The following is a 20864-nucleotide window of genomic DNA, read 5'->3' on the forward strand; positions in this document are numbered from 1 at the left end:
ATTCTTAAAGAATATAACATATAAATCATGAGCCTCATCTTGAGGAGTCACCTGTGACAGTATTCATAAAGAGTAGGAGAGCTGATCTAGGATCAGTTTAGCCTTTTATATCATAATGAATCAGATTACACGGAGAGGAGGGACCTAATCCTAGATCATAATGAATCAGATTACATGGAGAGGGGGACCTGATCCTTGATCATAATGAATCAGATTACATGGAGAGGGGGACCTGATCCTAGATCATAATGAATCAGATTACATAGAGAGGGGGACCTGATCCTAGATCATAATGAATCAGATTACATGGAGAGGAGGACCTGATCCTTGATCACAATGAATCAGATTACATGGAGAGGGGGGACCTGATCCTAGATCATAATGAATCAGATTACATGGAGAGGAGGACCTGATCCTTGATCGTAATGAATCAGTTTACATGGAGAGGGGGGACCTGATCCTAGATCATAATGAATCAGATTACATGGAGAGGGGGACCTTTTCCTAGATCATAATGAATCAGATCACATGGAGAGGAGGACCTGATCCTAGATCATAATGAATCAGATTACATGGAGAGAGGGGGGGCCTGATTCTAGATCATAATGAATCAGATTACATGGACAGGGGGACCTGATCCTAGATCAGCACTCCTCCTCTGAGACACTTCCCAGGAGTCAACAGGACCAAGAAACCAAACATTTACTGTTGTAAAGTCTAGTTACAGCAGGTTTTTACTACCATCTAGTGGAAGAAACCAATAAAACACTTTATTATCAGGGTGGGGAGACGGCTCAGTGAAACAGGAAGTAAAGTTGTTTTTTGTACAGGATCCATGGTGAGATGACAGAGCAGAAAACACTACATGGAGAGAAGTACAAATAAAGTATTTCTGAACAATAAAGGACCGAGTAAGAGAATAAATACCTGGAATGACATATTATTACTAGTTAGTAGATCTCACAGGGTTCTGTCGTCATAATTTACCATACACCAGTGACGTCAGGAGGGACGTGATTTCCTAATATGAAAGTGAAAGTAACTGTGTGGTCTACGCCGTTACAAAACGACTGTGGAAAATGCAGCGCACATTTCTCCGCAACATTAGAAGTAGGATAAATGTGTTTATTTGAAGGACAGACGGACAGAATCTGGTAAGTCTTGGCTACATATAACTATTATAAAGTTAGGTCGTAGTCAGACATTCAATAGACAGAGTAGGCTTGAGATTTGATTCTTTATCATGCTGACCAACCTGTGCCCGGTTTCCACGATGGAATTTAGGCTTAACGCTGGAAACGCATGATAAGTGGTAAACCATAATTATCAAAATGCAAAGTTGAGTAAACGAAATTTTACAAATAAAAAGATCCGTAAACGATGTCTTAAGTATTTCTGAATAATAATGAATTCTAAAGGAAAGAGTATGTGAATGAATACTAGGAATGATATATTACTAGTTAGAACTGCTACTTGAGCTGAGTTGCAGTTTTCAAAGTGGAAACTAATCAGTAGGTTTACATGTTATCAGTAAAACGTCTGGTAAAGATGGTGGAGGAGCTTTTCAATTATACGGTTTTATGTTTATCTCAGGGTTTCTCAACCCTTTTGTTCTTACCAGCACTTACACACCTGATTCAACTAATCATCAAATATTTTAAGACAGTTTAATATTTGAGGCATACAAATGAACATTCTCAAATTAAAACATTTTGGGTTTGTAGGCCTGTTTACAATTATTAAAGTCACACAATAAGGAGGGGAAAAACACAACTAAACCTGGTTTCGAGTAAATTATATGTTTAGCAAAAATAATGTAAGAGAGATGTCTTGAAGGAAAGACTATAATAAAATTGAAGCAAGATGCGGCACAATGTCATGATTTACTGCTGTCGCATGAGACTGACTGTTAGAGCCACCCTCAGGTTACTGTTGTTATATGAAGGGGTGACGCCTTGACTGCAGTTGAATCTGAATATAAGAAAGTATCTGTACAGGGCCATTTTGAGATGACAGAGCAGCTCATAGTTTAATCTCTAAACTGCAATTGAGTTTCACAGTAAAGTGAGTATTTCAGGTTAATAATCTAGAATAAAATAGAGGGAACATGTGGAATACAGTAAACTAGTGTCGGAGTGCTGCTGAGTCATTCCTACCATGCGGTGACTTTTCTGTCCACAGGAAATATCAGTTCTTATTTAGTGTAAAATGTGGATACCAAAAGACTTTAAATATAAAGTGTCCTTTACCTTAAAAACACAAAATTATGGATCCTGAAAGGGAATTCTATGCATTTTAACTCTTTTTGTCAGAAGATGTAGGCTTTTTTGTCCCCAGATGTTATTTATCAACTTCCACAAGAAATATAAGCCATAAAATAACAAAATGTTAAACAATTTCTTCATTGTTTTATAGTCCTAGTTGAAGTCTCTTTCATCAATTACTTTTTCCATGATTATTGTATTTATTATCTAATAGGGAGAGCCCGGGCAACTGAAATGTCTGAGCTTTTTCAACAGTGTGACTGTGAACATCTGAACCAAAACCAAATTAAGGGAGACATAGATATGATTAAAAAACAACTGTTGATGCAATATGAAAATAAAATGGGTGGAGGAGATGAATCATAAACCCAGATTTGAGAACCTTTTGTTTGATTAAGAGTGAATTGGTGTGTGAGATGAATCATAAACCCAAATTGAGAAGCTTTTGTTTGATTAACAGTGAATTGGTGTGTGAGAGTGTCACGGTTGTCGTCGGAAGGATGAGACCAAAGCGCAGCGTGGTGAGCGTACATTTTCCTTTTATTTAAAATGTCGCCAACAAAACAACAAACGAAGACACAACCGTGAAGCTTACAGGGCTAAAGTGCCACTAACAAAAGTCAACTACCCACACTGAAAGGAGGGAAAAAGGGCTACCTAAGTATGATTCCCAATCAGAGACAACGATAGACAGCTGTCCCTGATTGAGAACCATACCCGGCCAAAACATAGAAATAAAGAAACATAGAAAACAAAACATAGAATGCCCACCCCACATCACACCCTGACCTAACCAAATAGAGAAATAAAACGGCTCTCTGAGGTCAGGGTGTGACAGAGAGATATATTATGTATGACCTACCTAAAAGCAAGAGATCGCTATGTGCACAGGGAAGATCAGGGATATTGCCTCTGCGTATTGAAACAGGGAAGATCAGGGATATTGCCTCTGTGTATTGAAACAGGTCAGATCAGGGATATTGCCTCTGTGTATTGAAACAGGTCAGATCAGGGATATTGCCTCTGTGTATTGAAACAGGTCGGTATTGTGGTGAAATGGAGGAAAGACTATGTAACTATTGTGACCTCGAAGAAATAGAGATTGAAACTGATTTTATCCTCTATTGCCCTTTCTACCACAATATACACTTGCTCTTATTCCAGAAAGCACAGCAGATATACCCTGGCATTATGTGATGAGTGATGGGGAGAAATTGAAAAAAAAAATTGTCCATTGTGTATTTCCGTTTGTGGAATATTTAGATAAAGCCTTGAATATAAGAAAAATGTCTACCTATAATTAAATTGTAAAAATATTTAGCTTCTATGTGGTAAATGGTATGTGTGTATATAGATTGTGTATAGGCTTGTCTCCCATATGAATCTTCTATGTGGTAAATGGTATGTGTGTATATAGATTGTGTATAGACTTGTCTCCCATATGAATCTTCTCTTTGTTCCAGACTGGGTTCAAATGCCTTGTTTCTTTTTTTCTGTATTTATTTATCTGTATATGTATTTATATACAGTGTGTATGTATGTATGTGTATATATACAGTGTGTATGTACTGTATGTATATATATACAGTGTGTATGTATGTATATTATTGTTCTGCTCTAGGGATGTAATTATTGTTTGCATCACCTTATTTACTATTATGTATTGATTTTTACCTTCCATTTTCATTATTCATGTGATGCGCAGTGCAGAGAACACTGGAAGGAGAATTATCATTTAATTTCCACAGTGAATTATTGTAATGCTTGTTTATGTGGCAATTAATAACCCCATAAGGGAAGGGTTGCCAGTTGGCGATTTGACACAGAAATAACATTTCATTAATTTGTTCTTAATTTTTCATTCATATTATTTAATTAAAGATTTTCTGCGTCCCCCTAATATCACTTTCCACCCTGTTAGTTTGTTGTAATTCCTAGAGCAAAATAGAGAACACCATCGTGTTCGTACGAGTCTCAGTTTACAATAGAGTGGTATCATAATAGTTTGTTGGCCAAACCGTTTCCAACTCTACACAACATTTTGTGAGAAGACAGATTTTCGGGATGTCTCATGTTCTGACAAACACCACTCTAGCTCTGACAACTAGATCATAATGAATTAGATGACATGGAGGGTGACCTGATCCTAGATCATAATGAACCAGATTACATGGAGAGGGGACCTGATCCTAGATCAGCTCTGAGACACTTCCTTTATGAATAAGGGCCCAGGAGTCACCAGGACCAACTGTAAATTGCTCTGGATAAGAGCGTCTGCTCAATGACTAAAATGTAAATGTAAAATGAGTTGACAGGACGGTCACAGCCACACGTTCACTGGTTAGGTAGGACACAATATAACTGTTAGATAGGAGCAACAGTAAAGATACATGCCCTCAATGGGAAGTGACATTAATCCATAAATACAGAGCACAAGTACAACCCTTTTATATAAACCTTTTAAGGTAGTAAGAAAATAAACATTCAATTAATATTTCAATTAAGAAGTCTTGAATTACCAATAAATCACCTGCTAGCAATAGCTAGCGTGACATTACAGTGCACTGATTGACGGTGCTAGTTAGCTCGTCATTAACATTGCTAGCTAAGCTAGCAGACACTTGATAAACTTGCAGAAATATGCTTTAAATACAACATAAACATATACATTGTCACATTCGCTATTGACTTTGCGATATATGAACTCGTTTTCCAAATACACTATTGTGTTATACAGTTATGTCCAGCAGGAGACGTGCTCTCAGAATATCTCAGACTGAACAGCAGGCAGACCAACTTTCCAAATAGGGGAGAAGCACTCAAAACCCACTACTTGTTCTTTCAAGGAAAATAATACAAAAATGGTAAGTCTGAAGACCTCTCGTATTAACAACCTTACTACAATGGCAGCAAATATTTTTTTATGAATTCGACAACACATAATGAAAGGAATCTTTATTCATATCACCCCTCTTTCTGAGGTGAATGGTTTCACCCACTACTCTACCCGGAACTGCGGTGTTCTCTGACATCCACGTTGCGCGCATCGCGAGTGAGGTTGATGGAAACTACATTTTCACTTTGTCACACATGCACCGTTGAAATCCCGTTCACGAGTATCCCTGTAGCCATAAATAAACATAATTTAATTTAAATTCATATGGGTTGAATTGAATAGTAACTGAAATCTGGACACTGACTCTAGGCCTATAAACTAATCTAATATGAACTGCAGAATTATGCATTTCTTGCATTTAAATGAAACAACAAATGTTAATTTAGTCTGGGGAACAGGGGTTAATTTAGTCTGGGGAACATGTTCATTTAGTCTGGGGAACAGGGGTGGGTAAATATGATTTATTTCAGTATCTCTTGAGATAATGTGAATGAGAGTGTAAGGTGTTATCTCTGACACTATGATGCAAGCAGACAGTATCTCTTGAGATAATGTGAATGAGCGTGTAAGGTGTTATCTCTGACACTATGATGCAAGCAGACAGTATCTCTTGAGATAATGTGAATGAGAGTGTAATGTGTTATCTCTGACATTAGGATGCAAGCAGACAGTATCTCTTGAGATAATGTGAATGAGAGTGTAAGGTGTTATCTCTGACACTATGATGCAAGCAGACAGTATCTCTTGAGATAATGTGAATGAGAGTGTAAGGTGTTATCTCTGACACTATGATGCAAGCAGACAGTATTTCTTGAGATAATGTGAATGAGAGTGTAAGGTGTTATCTCTGACACTATGATGCAAGCAGACAGTATCTCTTGAGATAATGTGAATGAGAGTGAAAGGTGTTATCTTTGACACTATGATGCAAGCAGACAGTATTTTCAACCTCATCAGAAACGTGTTTCATCGTTTTCTCAGCTTTTCTGTTCCTTAAAACCGTTCAGACTGATGACATTTGGACATTTTGCACAGGAACAATCTTTCCACTGTTCTGGAGTTATTGCGTTTTCTCCCCGGTCCCTAAACTAAACCCTTCAGACTGATGACATTTGGACATTTTGAAAAGGAACAATCTTTCCACTGTTCTGGAGTTATTGTGTTTTCTCCCCGGTCCCTAAACTAAACCCTTCAGACTGATGACATTTGGACATTTTGCACAGGAACAATCTTTCCACTGTTCTGGAGTTATTGTGTTTTCTCCCCGGTCCCTAAACTAAACCCTTCAGACTGATGACATTTGGACATTTTGAAAAGGAACAATCTTTCCACTGTTCTGGAGTTATTGTGTTTTCTCCCGGTCCCTAAACTTAAACGGTCAACTTTACCGGTGTTAACTAGTAGATTACTAATGCATTAATTCTATCAATGTAAAACATTATTCTGGAGAGCACTACTTTATTTAGTCTGTCAATGTAAAACATTATTCTGGAGAGAACTACTTTATTTAGTCTATCACTGTAAAACATTCTGGAGATCACTACTTTATTTAGTCTATCAATGTAAAACATTATTCTGGAGAGCACTACTTTATTTAGTATTCTGGGGCAACAAGTTATGACAGAAGAGAAGCTGCATGTATCAAACTATAATTTACAAACAAATGGCCCACCAAATGTAGAACATTATAAGCAGAAAGGTATCTAAATTAGGGGTAAAAGTAGCCAGTAGGCTACACGGTCCAGTACAGAGTATCAGATAAATACATTATTACAGTGGATCAAACTGCACAAGTAGCCTACTTTAAGAAGTGATTTGTTTTGACAATCAGATGAGAACATCATCACACAACACATATGATATGTGAAACAGCCTGAGCAGACCACAGAAACAACAGAACATGGGATAAGATGTGATGAGAACATCATCACACAATACATATGATATGTGAAACAGCCTGAGCAGACAGCAGAAACAACAGTACATGGGATAAGATGTGTACATACATCTCAAAAACAGAATATTTGAGTATCCCGAATAATAACGGGATATTGGTGTGCATGTAAATGTGGTCACTGTTGTTGTAAAGTCTAGTTACAGAAGCTGTGTACTACCATCTAGTGGAGACACCAATAAAACACTATTATCAGGTTGGAACAGAAAGTCAATTTGTTATTTTGTACAGGATCCATTTTGAGACGACAGAGCAGAAAACACTATATGGAGAGAAATGACAAATAAAGTAAGTATTTCTGAAAAATAATTTATTCTAAAGGACAGAGTAAGATAATTAATACCTGGAATGAGATATTGCTAGTTCGTAGAACTGCTACTTGAGCTGCTGACAGACAGCAGTATGATATGTTGGATAAAAGAATACAGACAGACAAAAATGTCAAGTTCAATAGCCTTGTTCAAGCATTGTACAAGTCCCTACACATAGAGTCCAGGGAACAGCCCAGCTAGTCGATTACCTATCAACTACACTCCGTAACATCATCCTTTTCAATAGAAAGTGCAAACATAACGGCACAACATTAAGTTCTTAACAGTCAAGTCATAACAATTGAAAAAGACTTACATTTTCTTTTTACTTCAGTTGTCGTCTTCCTCTTTTTTGTGTGTTTTTTTTGTAAATAAAACAGAGGACACGTTAATTCTCTGTAGGCACTTGCCCAGCCTCCAACGTCCTGTGTGGTCTTCCGGTAGCAGTTTTATCCCTATCGTTGAAGGGGGGGGTTCGCCCAGGGAGCCATACAAGCTAGAACCGCCACTGCCTGGAGGGCAGGTAGTTTACCCCGGTTGATGCGTTGTGCAGACCCCACTACCCTCTGGAGAGCCCTGCGGTTGTGAGCGGTGCAGTTGCCGTACCAGGGGGTGATACAGCCCGACAGGTTGCTCTCAATTGTGCACCTGTAAAAGTTAGTGAGGGTTGTTGGTGACAAGCCACATTTTTTCAGCCTCCTGAGGTTGGTTGCCCCTTCTTCACCACACTGTCTGTGTGCGTGGACCATTTTAGTTTGTCGGTGATATGTACACAGAGGAACTTTCCACCTTCTTCACTACTGTCCCATCGATGTGGATAGGGGGTGCTCCCTTTGCTGTTTCCTGAAGTCCACGATCATCTCCTTTGTTTTGTTGACGTTGAGTGAGAGGTTATTTTCCTGACACCACACTCTGAGGGCTCTCACCTCCTCCCTGTAGGCTGTCTCGTCATTGTTGGTAATCAAGCCTACCACTGTAGTGTTGGATGCAAACTTGATGATTGAGTTTGAGGCGTGCATGGCAACACAGTCGTGGGTGAACAGGGAGTACAGGAGGGGGCTGAGGACGCACCTTTGTGGGGCCCCAGTGTTGAGGGTCAGAGGGGTGGAGATGTTGTTTCCTACCTTCACCACCTGGAGTGGCCCCTCAGGATGTCAAGGACACAGTTGCACAGGACCATGCTTTCCACCTGGCTACCCATACCCCGGTCAACAGCACTGCACCTCCCACAGCAACTCGCCCAAGCCTTCCCCATTTCTCCTTCTCCCAAATCCAGTCAGCTGATGTTCTGAAAGCTGCAAAATCTGGACCCCTACAAATCAGCCGGGCTAGACAATCTGGACCCTTTCTTTCTAAAATTATCTGCCGAAATTGTTGCCACCCCTATTACTAGCCTGTTCAACCTCTCTTTCGTGACGTCTGAGATTCCCAAAGATTGGAAAGCAGCTGCGGTCATCCCCCTCTTCAAAGGGGGAGACACTCTTGACCCAAACTGCTACAGACCTATATCTATCCTACCCTGCCTTTCTAAGGTCTTCGAAAGCCAAGTCAACAAACAGATTACTGACCATTTCGAATCCCACCATACCTTCTCCGCTATGCAATCTGGTTTCAGAGCTGGTCATGCGTGCACCTCAGCCACGCTCAAGGTCCTAAACGATATCTTAACTGCCATCGATAAGAAACAATACTGTGCAACCGTATTCATTGACCTGGCCATGCTTTCGACTCTGTCAATCACCACATCCTCATCGGCAGACTAGACAGCCTTGGTTTCTCAAATTATTGCCTCGCCTGGTTCACCAACTACTTCTCTGATAGAGTTCAGTGTGTCAAATCGGAGGGTCTGTTGTCCGGGCCTCTGGCAGTCTCTATGGGGGTGACACAGGGTTCAATTCTTGGACCGACTCTCTTCTCTGTATACATCAATGATGTCGCTCTTGCTGCGGGTGAGTCTCTGATCCACCTCTACGCAGACGACACCATTCTGTATACTTCTGGCCCTTCTTTGGACATTGTGTTAACAACCCTCCAGGCGAGCTTCAATGCCATACAACTCTCCTTCCGTGGCCTCCAATTGCTCTTAAATACAAGTAAAACTAAATAAATGCTCTTCAACCGAACGCTGCCTGCACCTGCCCGCCTGTCCAACATCACTACTCTGGACGGTTCTGACTTAGAATATGTGGACAACTACAAATACCTAGGTGTCTGGTTAGACTGTAAACTCTCCTTCCAGACTCACATCAAACATCTCCAATCCAAAGTTAAATCTAGAATTGGCTTCTTATTTCGCAACAAAGCATCCTTCACTCATGCTGCCAAACATACCCTTGTAAAACTGACCATCCTACCAATCCTCGACTTCAGCGATGTCATTTACAAAATAGCCTCCAATACCCTACCCAATAAATTGGATGCAGTCTATCACAGTGCCATCCGTTTTGTCACCAAAGCCCCATATACTACCCACCACTGCGACCTGTACGCTCTCGTTGACTGGCCCTCGCTTCATACTCGTCGCCAAACCCACTGGCTCCAGGTCATCTCCTAGCACCTAGTCGCTGCTAGGTAAAGTCCCCCCTTCTCAGCTCGCTGGTCACCATAGCAGCACCCACCTGTAAAACGCGCTCCAGCAGGTATATCTCTCTGGTCACCCCCAAAACCAATTCTTCCTTTGGCCGCCTCTCCTTCTAGTTCTCTGCTGCCAATGACTGGAACGAACTACAAAAATCTCTGAAACTGGAAACACTTACCTCCCTCACTAGCTTTAAGCACCAGCTGTCAGAGCAGCTCACAGATTACTGCACATTGTACACAGCCAATCTATAATTTATCCCAAACAAATACCTCTTTCCCTACTGTATTTATTTATTTATTTTGCTCCTTTGCACCCCATTATTTCTATCTCTACTTTGCACATTCTTCCACTGCAAATCAACCATTCCAGTGTTTTACTTGCTATATTGTATTTACTTCGCCACCATGGCCTTTTTTGCCTTTACCTCCCTTATCCTTTTCTCAAAAGGGGGTGCTGTTTGCACTTTGTAATAATTTCGTTCCCAAATTAAACTGCCTCGTACTCAATTCTTGCTCGTACAATATGCATATTATTATTACTATTGGATAGAAAACACTCTCTAGTTTCTAAAACCGTTTGAATTATATCTGTGAGTAAAACAGAACTCGAGTTGGAGCAATTTTCCTATGAGGATGTGAGAATGCTGAATTCTGCAGGCTGTTCTGAGGTCGGTTTATTAATTTGCCTGTCTTCTATTGGTTGAGATGCACTGCATACGCCTTCCCCTGGATGTCAGCGAATAGTGAGAATTGAAATGGAGTTGCTGGGCAGATCTGAGGCCTTATAAATGGGCTGGCAACGTGGGGTTCTCCCTTTCTTCTCTTAGCCATGAAGCAAAAAGGACCTCAGGATGTCGTTCTAGAAAGCTCCCGTTATAGCCCTTAGATATATCCGGCTCTGTTTTTATTCGATATAGGTGTTAAAGACATCATAATGTTGTTATTTTAAACCGAGTTATATCAGTTTATATCAGTATATTGCGATTTTCGGGTATTTATTTGTGCTGCGTTCTAGGGACTTGGGCACAGTCTGGCCCACATGGCTAATGTTTACTGCTAATTCCAACGTTGAAGGCGACAATCTACAACCGAGCAACGATTCTTTTGGAAAAAGGACAACTTGCCCAAGATTCTGATGGGAGCTCATCAAAAAGTAAGAACTATTTATGATGTTAATTCGTTGTTCTGTTGAAAAATGTTAAACTCATATTCCGCCATTAATTTCGGTGCGGTCTCGCTTTAACGCACGCTGTATGTCGTAGTAACGTTAATTTTAAAAATCTAACACAGCGATTGCATTAAGAACTAATGTATCTTTCATTTGCTGTCCAACCTGTATTTTTTAGTCAAGTTTAGGATTAGTTAATGATTAGATTAGGTGCCTCTCCCAAGATTTCTCCCGACATATTGTTGGCAGCTTGGCTACTATTCTAATTGTATAACCACGATTTGTGCCGCTAAATATGCACATTTTCGAACAAACTCTATATGTATTGTGTAATATGATGTTATAGGACTGTCATCTGAAGAAGTTTGAGAAGGTTAGTGAAAAAATTAATATCTTTTGCTGGTTTATTCGTTATCGCTATTGTTGGCCTGAATCAATGCTGTTGTGTGGTTGGCTATTGTAGTAAGCTAATATAATGCTATATTGTGTTTTCGCTGTAAAACACTTAAAAAATCTGAAATATTGGCTGGATTTACAAGATCTTTGTCTTTCATTTGCTGTACGCTGTGTATTTTTCAGAAATGTTTTATGATGAGTATTTAGGTAATTCACGTTGGTCTCTGTAGTTATTCTAGTTGCTTTGGTGAGAGTTGTGATGGTGGCTGCAATGGTAAACTATGATTTATACCTGAAATATGCACATTTTTCTAACAAAACATATGCTATACAATAAATATGTTATCAGACTGTCATCTGATGAAGTTGTGTCTTGGTTAGTGGCTATTTATATCTTTATTTGGTCGAAATTGTGATAGCTACCTATGCAGGAAAGAAATGGTGGATAAAAAAAGTTGTGTCTTTTGCTATCGTGGTTAGCTAATAGATTTACATATTGTGTCTTCCCTGTAAAACATTTTAAAAATCAGAAATGATGGCTGGATTCACAAGATGTGTATCTTTCATCTGGTGTCTTGGACTTGTGATTTAATGATATTTAGATGCTAGTATTTACTTGTGACGCTATGCTAGGCTATGCTAGTCAGCTTTTTTACTGATGGGGGTCCTCCCGGATCCGGAATTGTGACCAAGTAGAAGTTATCTCACCTCACTTGCTCACATTGTATATAGACTTATTTTTCTACTGTATTATTGACTGTATGTTTGTTTTACTCCATGTGTAACTCTGTGTTGTTGTATGTGTCGAACTGCTTTGCTTTATCTTGGCCATGTCACAATTGTAAATGAGAACTTGTTCTCAACTTGCCTACCTGGTTAAATAAAGGTGAAATACATTTTTAAAAATGATGAGTTTGGAGGGTACTATGGTGTTGAATGCTGAGCTGTCGTCAATGAACAGCATTCTTACATAAGTATTCCTCTTGTCCAGATGGGATAGGCCAGTGTGCAGTGTGATGGCGATTGCATCGTCTGTGGCCTATTGGGGTGGTAAGCAAATTGGAGTGGGTCTAGGGTGACAGGTAGGGTGGAGGTGATATGATCCTTGACTAGTTTCTCAAAGCACTTCATGATGACAGAAGTGAGTGCTACGGGGCGATAGTCATTTAGTTCAGTTATCTTTGCTTTCTTGGGAACAGGAACAATGGTAGCCATCTTGAAGCATGTGGGGACAGCAGACTGGGATAGGGATTGATTGAATATATCTGTAAACACACCAACCAGCTGGTCTGCACATGCTCTGAGGACGCGGCTAGGGATGCCGTCTGGGCCGGCAGCCTTGCGAGGGTTAACTCGCTTAAATGTTTTACTCACTTCGGCCACGGAGAAGGAGAGTCCACAGTCTTTGGTAGCGGGACACGTCGGTGGCGCTGTATTGTCCTCAAAGCGAGCAAAGAAGTTGCTTAATTTGTCTAGGAGCAAGACGTCGATATCCGTGACGGGGCTGGTTTTCTTTTTGTAATCCGTGATTGTCTGTAGACCCTGCCACATAGGTCTCGTGTTTGAGCCGTTGAATTGCGACTCTACTTTGTCTCTGTACTGACGCTTTGCTTGTTTGATTGCCTTACGGAGGGAATAACTACACTTTTTGTTTTCAGCCATGTTTCCAGTCGCCTTCTCATGATTAAATGCGGTGGTACGTGCTTTCAGTTTTGCACGAATGCTGCCATCAATCCACGGTTTCTGGTTAGGGAAGGTTATAATAGTCACAGTGGGTATAACACTTCCTTATGAACTCGCTCACCGAGTCAGCGTATATATCAATGTTATTGTCTGAGGTAACCCGGGACATATCCGAGTCCACGTGATCGAAGCAATCTTGAAACGTGGAATCCGATTGGTCAGACCAGTGTCAATTGCAGCAAGCTACTGGGTAACAGAAGCACTTCTTCCCTCAAAATCTCCTTGCTATTCATGTTAAATAAATTAATATGTCAATTTGTACTAAGCAAGCTGCTAAATCATCTTGCCCAGCCTACTGTAGTCTATCTGAAATAAAATGTAGGCCTATCAGGGGCAATTTTTTGGGCCTAGTTTTCAGGCCTTGTGGGCGGGTTTTGAGTAGTCATTGGGCTAGAATAAGTACTTGCATTAAATCACCTTACTGTTTGGATGTGTCTGTTAGTAAATGTTTTATTTCTAAGAGATAATGAATAAATGAGAACAATTGACATTCAATAATTAGTTGTCACTGTGTTAACCACAACCAACATGCTGGATCTCTGTTTAGTTGTCACTGTGTTAACCACAAGCAACATGCTGGATCTCTGTTTAGTTGTCACTGTGTTAACCACAACCAACATGCTGGATCTCTGTTTAGTTGTCACTGTGTTAACCACAACCAACATGCTGGATCTCTGTTTAGTTGTCACTGTGTTAACCACAACCAACATGTTGGATCTCTGTTTAGGGGTCACTGTGTTAACCATAACCATCATGCTGGATCTCTGTTTAGGGGTCAGTGATCTAAAATGAGTCACTCTGGGGAGAGAGAGGAGGGGGGCCCTGCCTCCAAAAGGAGTCTCTCTGGGGAGAGAGAGGAGGGAGGCCCTGCCTCTAAAATGAGTCTCTCTGGGGAGAGAGAGGAAGGGGGCCCTGCCTCTAAAATGGGTCTCTCTGGGGGACATGACACCAAAACTAAGAGGTGAGCTGACAATATTGTTTAAGAATGTATATTCTAAAACGTTTTTTCAATCATAAATTATTTCTTATGGGTACATTCTAACTGTTCTAGATTTTAGATGTGTATGAAAATGTGTTTTTAAACAAAATGCTATATCTCCATTGTTTAGCAGGAATGGAATGTTTGTATCCTGTATATTTAACTGTGATATGTTGTTGTCTCACCTAGATATCTATATATCCATTGTTTATCAGGAATGGAACGTTTGTATCCTGTATATTTGACTGTGATATGTGGTTGTCTCACCTAGCTAGCTTAAAATACCATATCTTCATTTCACCCAGTTTCTCACAGCAGGAAAATATCAGCAAATGTGCATTTTTATGTGGATTATAATTAAGGGACATTTTGGGGTTAATCCATTTTTCATCAAGGCAAATCAAATCTGACATTTCTAAGTGGAAAGTATACACTTTAAAGCCTTGTAGTGGTTTAATAATTTATTTAAACAATAAAAGATAATTTACCAACGTTTCTGAAAAGTGATATATAGCGTTTTGGAATGGAACTTTTCTTATGTTTCCCATCTGAGCTCAGAGTAGATGAGAGACATAACGTTTGTCTCTGTTGTGTTGAAGCCCAATCAAGCTGAAGAGACCAGCCTCCCCTGTACCCAGATGTGTGTCCATGAAGAGTGACTGGTCTATGGGTCAGCCTATAAACTTCAGAGAGGGAGACTTTTCTACTGAACAAAGGTAAAAAGAACTCATGGGTCATGGTCTGTGAGTTAAACAACACTGTCTCTAGTCATTTCTCCTCTCCCATTTTCACATTTATTTTTGTTGTTTTTGTTAGGTTCTAATTCTCAGAGTAAAAAACTCTACGGACATTTATGAAAGCTTAACCAAGTTTATTCTGCCCAGAGGGTCAATACAGCTGCATTCAGACAAAACATTTTTTCCACCACCACAAGCATATATACTCCAATTTAGGCACTGCTCCTTCTCTCCAATCCTTACATCTTTTATGGTTCGACAGGAAGACAAAGTGATAGTGTGGCTCAGTTGGTAGAGCATGGCGCTTGCAACGCCAGGGTTGTGGGTTCATTCCCCACGGGGGGACCAGGATGAATATGTATGAACTTTCCAATTTGTAAGTCGCTCTGGATAAGAGCGTCTGCTAAATGACTTAAATGTAAATGTAAATGATAGGGTAATAAACCATTGTTTCTCCCTTAAAGGAATCTGACCTGACCTCAACCCCCTTGATGCCTAATCCAAAGATCTCCACCCGTATCACGTATATCCCGTGACTTCCTCCCGTCCACCCAGCACATTCCACAGCCATCTGGCTCCTATAGATAACCATCAACTTCTGATGTAACAACCAGTCTCTATCACCCCTCAGATACAATAGTATTACTGATGTAACAACCAGTCTCTATCACCCCTCAGATACTATAGTATTACTGATGTAACAACCAGTCTCTATCCCCCCTCAGATACTATAGTAATACTGATGTAACAACCAGTCTCTATCACCCCTCAGATACTATAGTATTACTGATGTAACAACCAGTCTCTATCACCCCTCAGATACTATAGTATTACTGATGTAACAACCAGTCTCTATCACCTCTCAGATACTATAGTATTACTGATGTAACAACCAGTCTCTATCACCCCTCAGATACTATAGTAATACTGATGTAACAACCAGTCTCTATCCCCCCTCAGATACTATAGTATTACTGATGTAACAACCAGTCTCTATCACCCCTCAGATACTATAGTATTACTGATGTAACAACCAGTCTCTATCCCCCCTCAGATACTATAGTATTACTGATGTAACAACCAGTCTCTATCACCCCTCAGATACTATAGTATTACTGATGTAACAACCAGTCTCTATCACCCCTCAGATACTATAGTATTACTGATGTAACAACCAGTCTCTATCACCCCTCAGATACAATACTGCTGAGTATAACAATATTCCAAGTTAAATTTTCATAATCCGTATTCTAATCCTTTCTTCCATTTTCATAGTCCTAAAACAATAATAAACAAACACAACGTGTGTCTGTGATTGAGTGTGTGTGTGCACTCCCTGGATGTGGAGATGTAATCTCTATCCTGATTGCCTAGTCACTTTTACCCCTACCTACATGTACATATTACCTCAAATATAGCCTCATTATTACCTCAACTACCTGGTACCCCTGCACATTGACTCAGTACTGGTACTCCTTATAGTCTCATTATTACCTCAACTACCTGGTACCCCTGCACATTGACTCAGTACGGGTACTCCTTATAGTCTCATTATTACCTCAACTACCTGGTACCCCTGCACATTGACTCAGTACTGGTACTCCTTATAGTCTCATTATTGTTATTGTATTGTGTTACTATTTCCTTTTTTCATCTGCATTGTTGGGAAAGGGCTCATAAGTAAGAATTTCACAGTAAAGTGTACACCTGTTGTATTTGGCGCATGTGAGAAATACAATTTGATTTGATTTGAAGCTCATTGGCAGAAACACGTCATTGGGTCTAACGGTCGTCTCGTGCCAGCAGGTGTGGTAGAGAGAGAGAGAGAGAGAGAGAGAGAGAGAGAGAGAGAGAGAGAGAGAGAGAGAGAGAGAGAGAGAGAGAGAGAGGGAGAGGGAGAGGGAGAGGGAGAGGGAGAGGGAGAGGGAGAGGGAGAGGGAGAGGGAGGGAGAGAGAGAGAGAGAGGGAGGGAGAGCGAGGGGGTCGAAACAGCCTGTTCGGGACAAGGTAGCACGTCCGGTGAACAGATCTGGGTTCCATAGCCGCAGGCCGACCATCAGAAAGGGGATAAGCGGCATGACAAGGTATCACGTCTGGTGGAGCATGTATCAATACTGATAGGATCTAAAGAAAGGGAGTGCTGCTCTCAGATCAGATTGCTCCTTTTAAATCTTTCCTTAACATTATAATTCGTTCACAATACTCAGCCCCTAGAGAAATATTATCACCTATGGCTGCAAATATTGAGGCAGCTTATTCTAATCCTTACCTAATAAAAATGCACTAAATCACAGATTTGGCACATCAAAGCGTTAGGCTACACATTTAAAAAAAATATTGAGACAAATTACAGACCGTAGTCTACAAGTAGCAAAATAGAACTCAATTGAACATAAAACGTATTTCAATCTGATTGTAATAGGCCTATAGCCTACTGTTTATATTTTAATGCAGTCATCTCAGTTTCATTTAAATGTTTAATTTGAGGCAAATCATTTTATACGTCGCTTGTTTCTTTCAATTGCAAAGACATTTGCAACTTTGTATTTGTAGTCAACTTTGTTCTGTATTTATCTGCAGTCACAGAGAGACGGATAAACCATGTGATTTTATGTTTAACAGAGATCTTCTGTGATTAAAGTGATGCAGGAGGGTAAAAAAGCATCTAACGATGCACTAAGCTGTTCCACATTAATAACGATGGTTTTGGGAAACAGCTCGGAGATTTAACAATGCTCCTACGAAGGTTTTAATGAACTTAGCTTTAAGATGTTTTTGGGAAACCAGGTCCTGGATAAAAAGATCTGCAGAATTCAGAAGTAAATGTTTTACATACAGATCTCATATTACTGTATTTAATAAAAAAATTAAATATACATATACATATATACAGTTGAGGTTGGAAGTTTACATTCACATTTAAACTCAGTTTTTCACAATTCCTGATTTAATCCTAGTAAAAATTCCCTTTCTTAGGTCAGTTAGGATCACCACTTTATTTGAGTAATGTGAAATGTCAGAATAATAGTAGAGAATTATTTATTTCAGCTTTTCTTTCTTTCATCGCATTCCCAGTGGGTCAGAAGTTTACAAACACTCAATTAGTATTTGGTAGTATTGCCTTTAAATTGTTTAACTTGGGTCAAATGTTTCGGGTAGCCTTCCACAAGCTTCACACAATATGTTGGGTGAATTTTGGTCCATTCCTCCTGACAGAGCTGGTGTAACTGAGTCAGGTTTGTAGGCCTCCTTGCTCGCACACGCTTTTTCAGTTCTGCCCACACATTTTCTATAGGATTGAGGTCAGGGCTTTGTGATGGCCACTCCAGTACCTTGACTTTGTTGTCCTTAAGCCATTTTGCCACAACTTTGGAAGTATGCTTGGGGTCATTGTCAGTTTGGAAGACCCATTTGAGACCAAGCTTTAACTTCCTGACTGATTTCTTGAGATGTTGCTTCAATATATCCATATAATTGTCCTGCCTCATGATGCCATCTATTTTGTGAAGCGCACCAGTCCCTCCTGCAGCAAAGCACCCCCACAACATGATGCTGCCACCCCCGTGCTTCACCGTTGGGATGGTGTTCTTCGGCTTGCAAGCTTCCCCTTTATCCTCCAAACATAACGATGGTCATTATGGCCAAACAGTTCTATTTTTGTTTCATCAGACCAGAGGACATTTCTCCAAAAAGTATGATCTTTGTCCCCATGTGCAGTTGCAAACCGTAGTCTGGCTTTTTAATAGCGGTTTTGGACCAGTGGCTTCTTCCTTGCTGAGTGGCCTTTCAGGTTATGTCAATATAGGACACATTTTACTGTAGATATAGATACTTTTGTACCTGTTTCCTCCAGCATCTTCACAAGGTCCTTTGCTGTTGTTCTGGGATTGATTTACACTTTTCGCACCAAAGTACGTTCATCTCTAGGAGACAGAACGCGTCTCCTTCCTGAGCGGTATGAGGGCTGCGTGGTCCCATGGTGTTTATACTTGCGTACTATTGTTTGTACAGATGAAAGTTGTACCTTCAGGCGTTTGGAAATTTCTCCCAAGGATGAACCTGATTTGTGGAGGTCTAAAAAAGAAAATCTGAGGTCTTGGCTGATTTCTTTTGATTTTACCATGATGTCAAGCAAAGAGGCACTGAGTTTGAAGGTAGACCTTGAAATACATCCACAGGTACACCTCCAATTGACTCAATTGATGTCAATTAGCCTATCAGAAGCTTCTAAATCCATGACATCATTTTCTGGAATTTTCCAAGTTGTTGAAAAGCATAGTCAACTTAGTGTATGTAAACTTCTGACCCACTGGAATTGTCATACAGTGAATTATAAGTGAAATAATCTGTCTGTAAACAATTGTTGGAAAAATTACTTGTGTCATGCACGAAGTAGATATCCTACCTGACCAAAACTATAGTTTGTTAACAAGATATTTGTGGAGTGGTTGAAAAGCGAGTTTTAATGACTCCAACATAAGTGTATGTAAACTTCTGACTTCAACTGTATATATATTGACGTCACAAATGTATCATTTGTAGAGTTCTTTATTAAACATGTAGTTCTTTGTTACATTTGACTTTTTTAAAACCTAGCAGTACTACTGATTTCTCTGCAAGTGAGGCAGATATATATTATTACTGTGTAAAACCTAGCAGTACTACTGATTTCTCTGAGAGTGAGGCAGATATATATTATTACTGTGTAAAACCTAGCAGTACTACTGATTTCTCTGAGAGTGAGGCAGATATATATTATTACTGTGTAAAACCTAGCAGTACTACTGATTTCTCTGAGAGTGAGGCAGATATATATTATTACTGTGTAAAACCTAGCAGTACTACTGATTTCTCTGAGAGTGAGGCAGATATATATTATTACTGTGTAAAACCTAACAGTACTACTGATTTCACTGATAGTGAGGCAGATATATATTACTACTGTGTAAAACCTAGCAGTACTATTGGTTTCTCTGAGAGTGAGGCAGATATATATTATTACTGTGTAAAACCTAGCAGTACTACTGATTTCTCTGAGAGTGAGGCAGATATATAACATTTTGCAAAAAAACACGATTATTTGTCTCTCTGAAATGAAACCATGAAGTGATAGATTTTAAACAAATACATGTCTGTCATTGAACAACACCATGCCATGATTAGATAGTGAAAAAACACATCTCTTTCATAATGTATTTGAACGTTTCTGAAAATGGATATACAGCGTTTTGGAATGAAACTCTTATGTTTCCCCATCTGAGCTCAGAGTAGATGAGAGATGTAATGTTTGTCTCTGTTATGTTGAAGACCAATCAAGCGGAAGAGACCAGCCTCCCCTGTACCCAGCTGTGTGTCCATGAAGAGTGACTGGTCTATGGGTCAGCCTATAAACTTCAGAGAGGGAGACTTTTCTACTGAACAAAGGTAAGGAGAACTCATGGGTCATGGTCAGTGAGTTAAACAACACTGTCTCTAGTCATTTCAACCTCTCCCATTTCCCCATTTATTTTTGTTGTTTTCATAATCCATAGGCTAATCCTTTTTTCCATTTTCATAGTCCTAAAACAATATTAAACAAACACAACATTCCCTGTCTGTGTGTGTGTGTGTGTGTGTGTGTGTGTGTGTGTGTGTGTGTGTGTGTGTGTGTGTGTGTGTGTGCGTGTGTGCGTGCGTGCGTGCGTGCGTGCGTGCGTGCGTGCGTGCGTGCGTGCGTGTGTGTACTCCCTGGATGAGGAGATGTAATCTCATGTTTTGTCCACAGAAACCAACAGGAGAGATCAGAGTCAGAGATTCTCAGTGTTCAGTCTTCCCAGAGTCATCAAACAGACCTGGC

General features: G+C 40.0%; 1 long non-coding RNA gene across 1 annotated transcript; it reads left to right on the forward strand.

The window, feature by feature from the left end:
• The first annotated feature begins 1028 nt into the window (after window positions 1-1028).
• On the forward strand, window positions 1029-14128 carry LOC120055694. Its single transcript, XR_005477715.1, has 3 exons — window positions 1029-1154; window positions 2725-2785; window positions 14085-14128. It is a non-coding gene; the product is annotated as an uncharacterized LOC120055694 (long non-coding RNA).
• Window positions 14129-20864: the final 6736 nt, after the last annotated feature.

Source organism: Salvelinus namaycush, chromosome 1 (assembly GCF_016432855.1).
Source record: "Salvelinus namaycush isolate Seneca chromosome 1, SaNama_1.0, whole genome shotgun sequence".
Taxonomy (NCBI): Eukaryota; Metazoa; Chordata; class Actinopteri; order Salmoniformes; family Salmonidae; genus Salvelinus; species Salvelinus namaycush.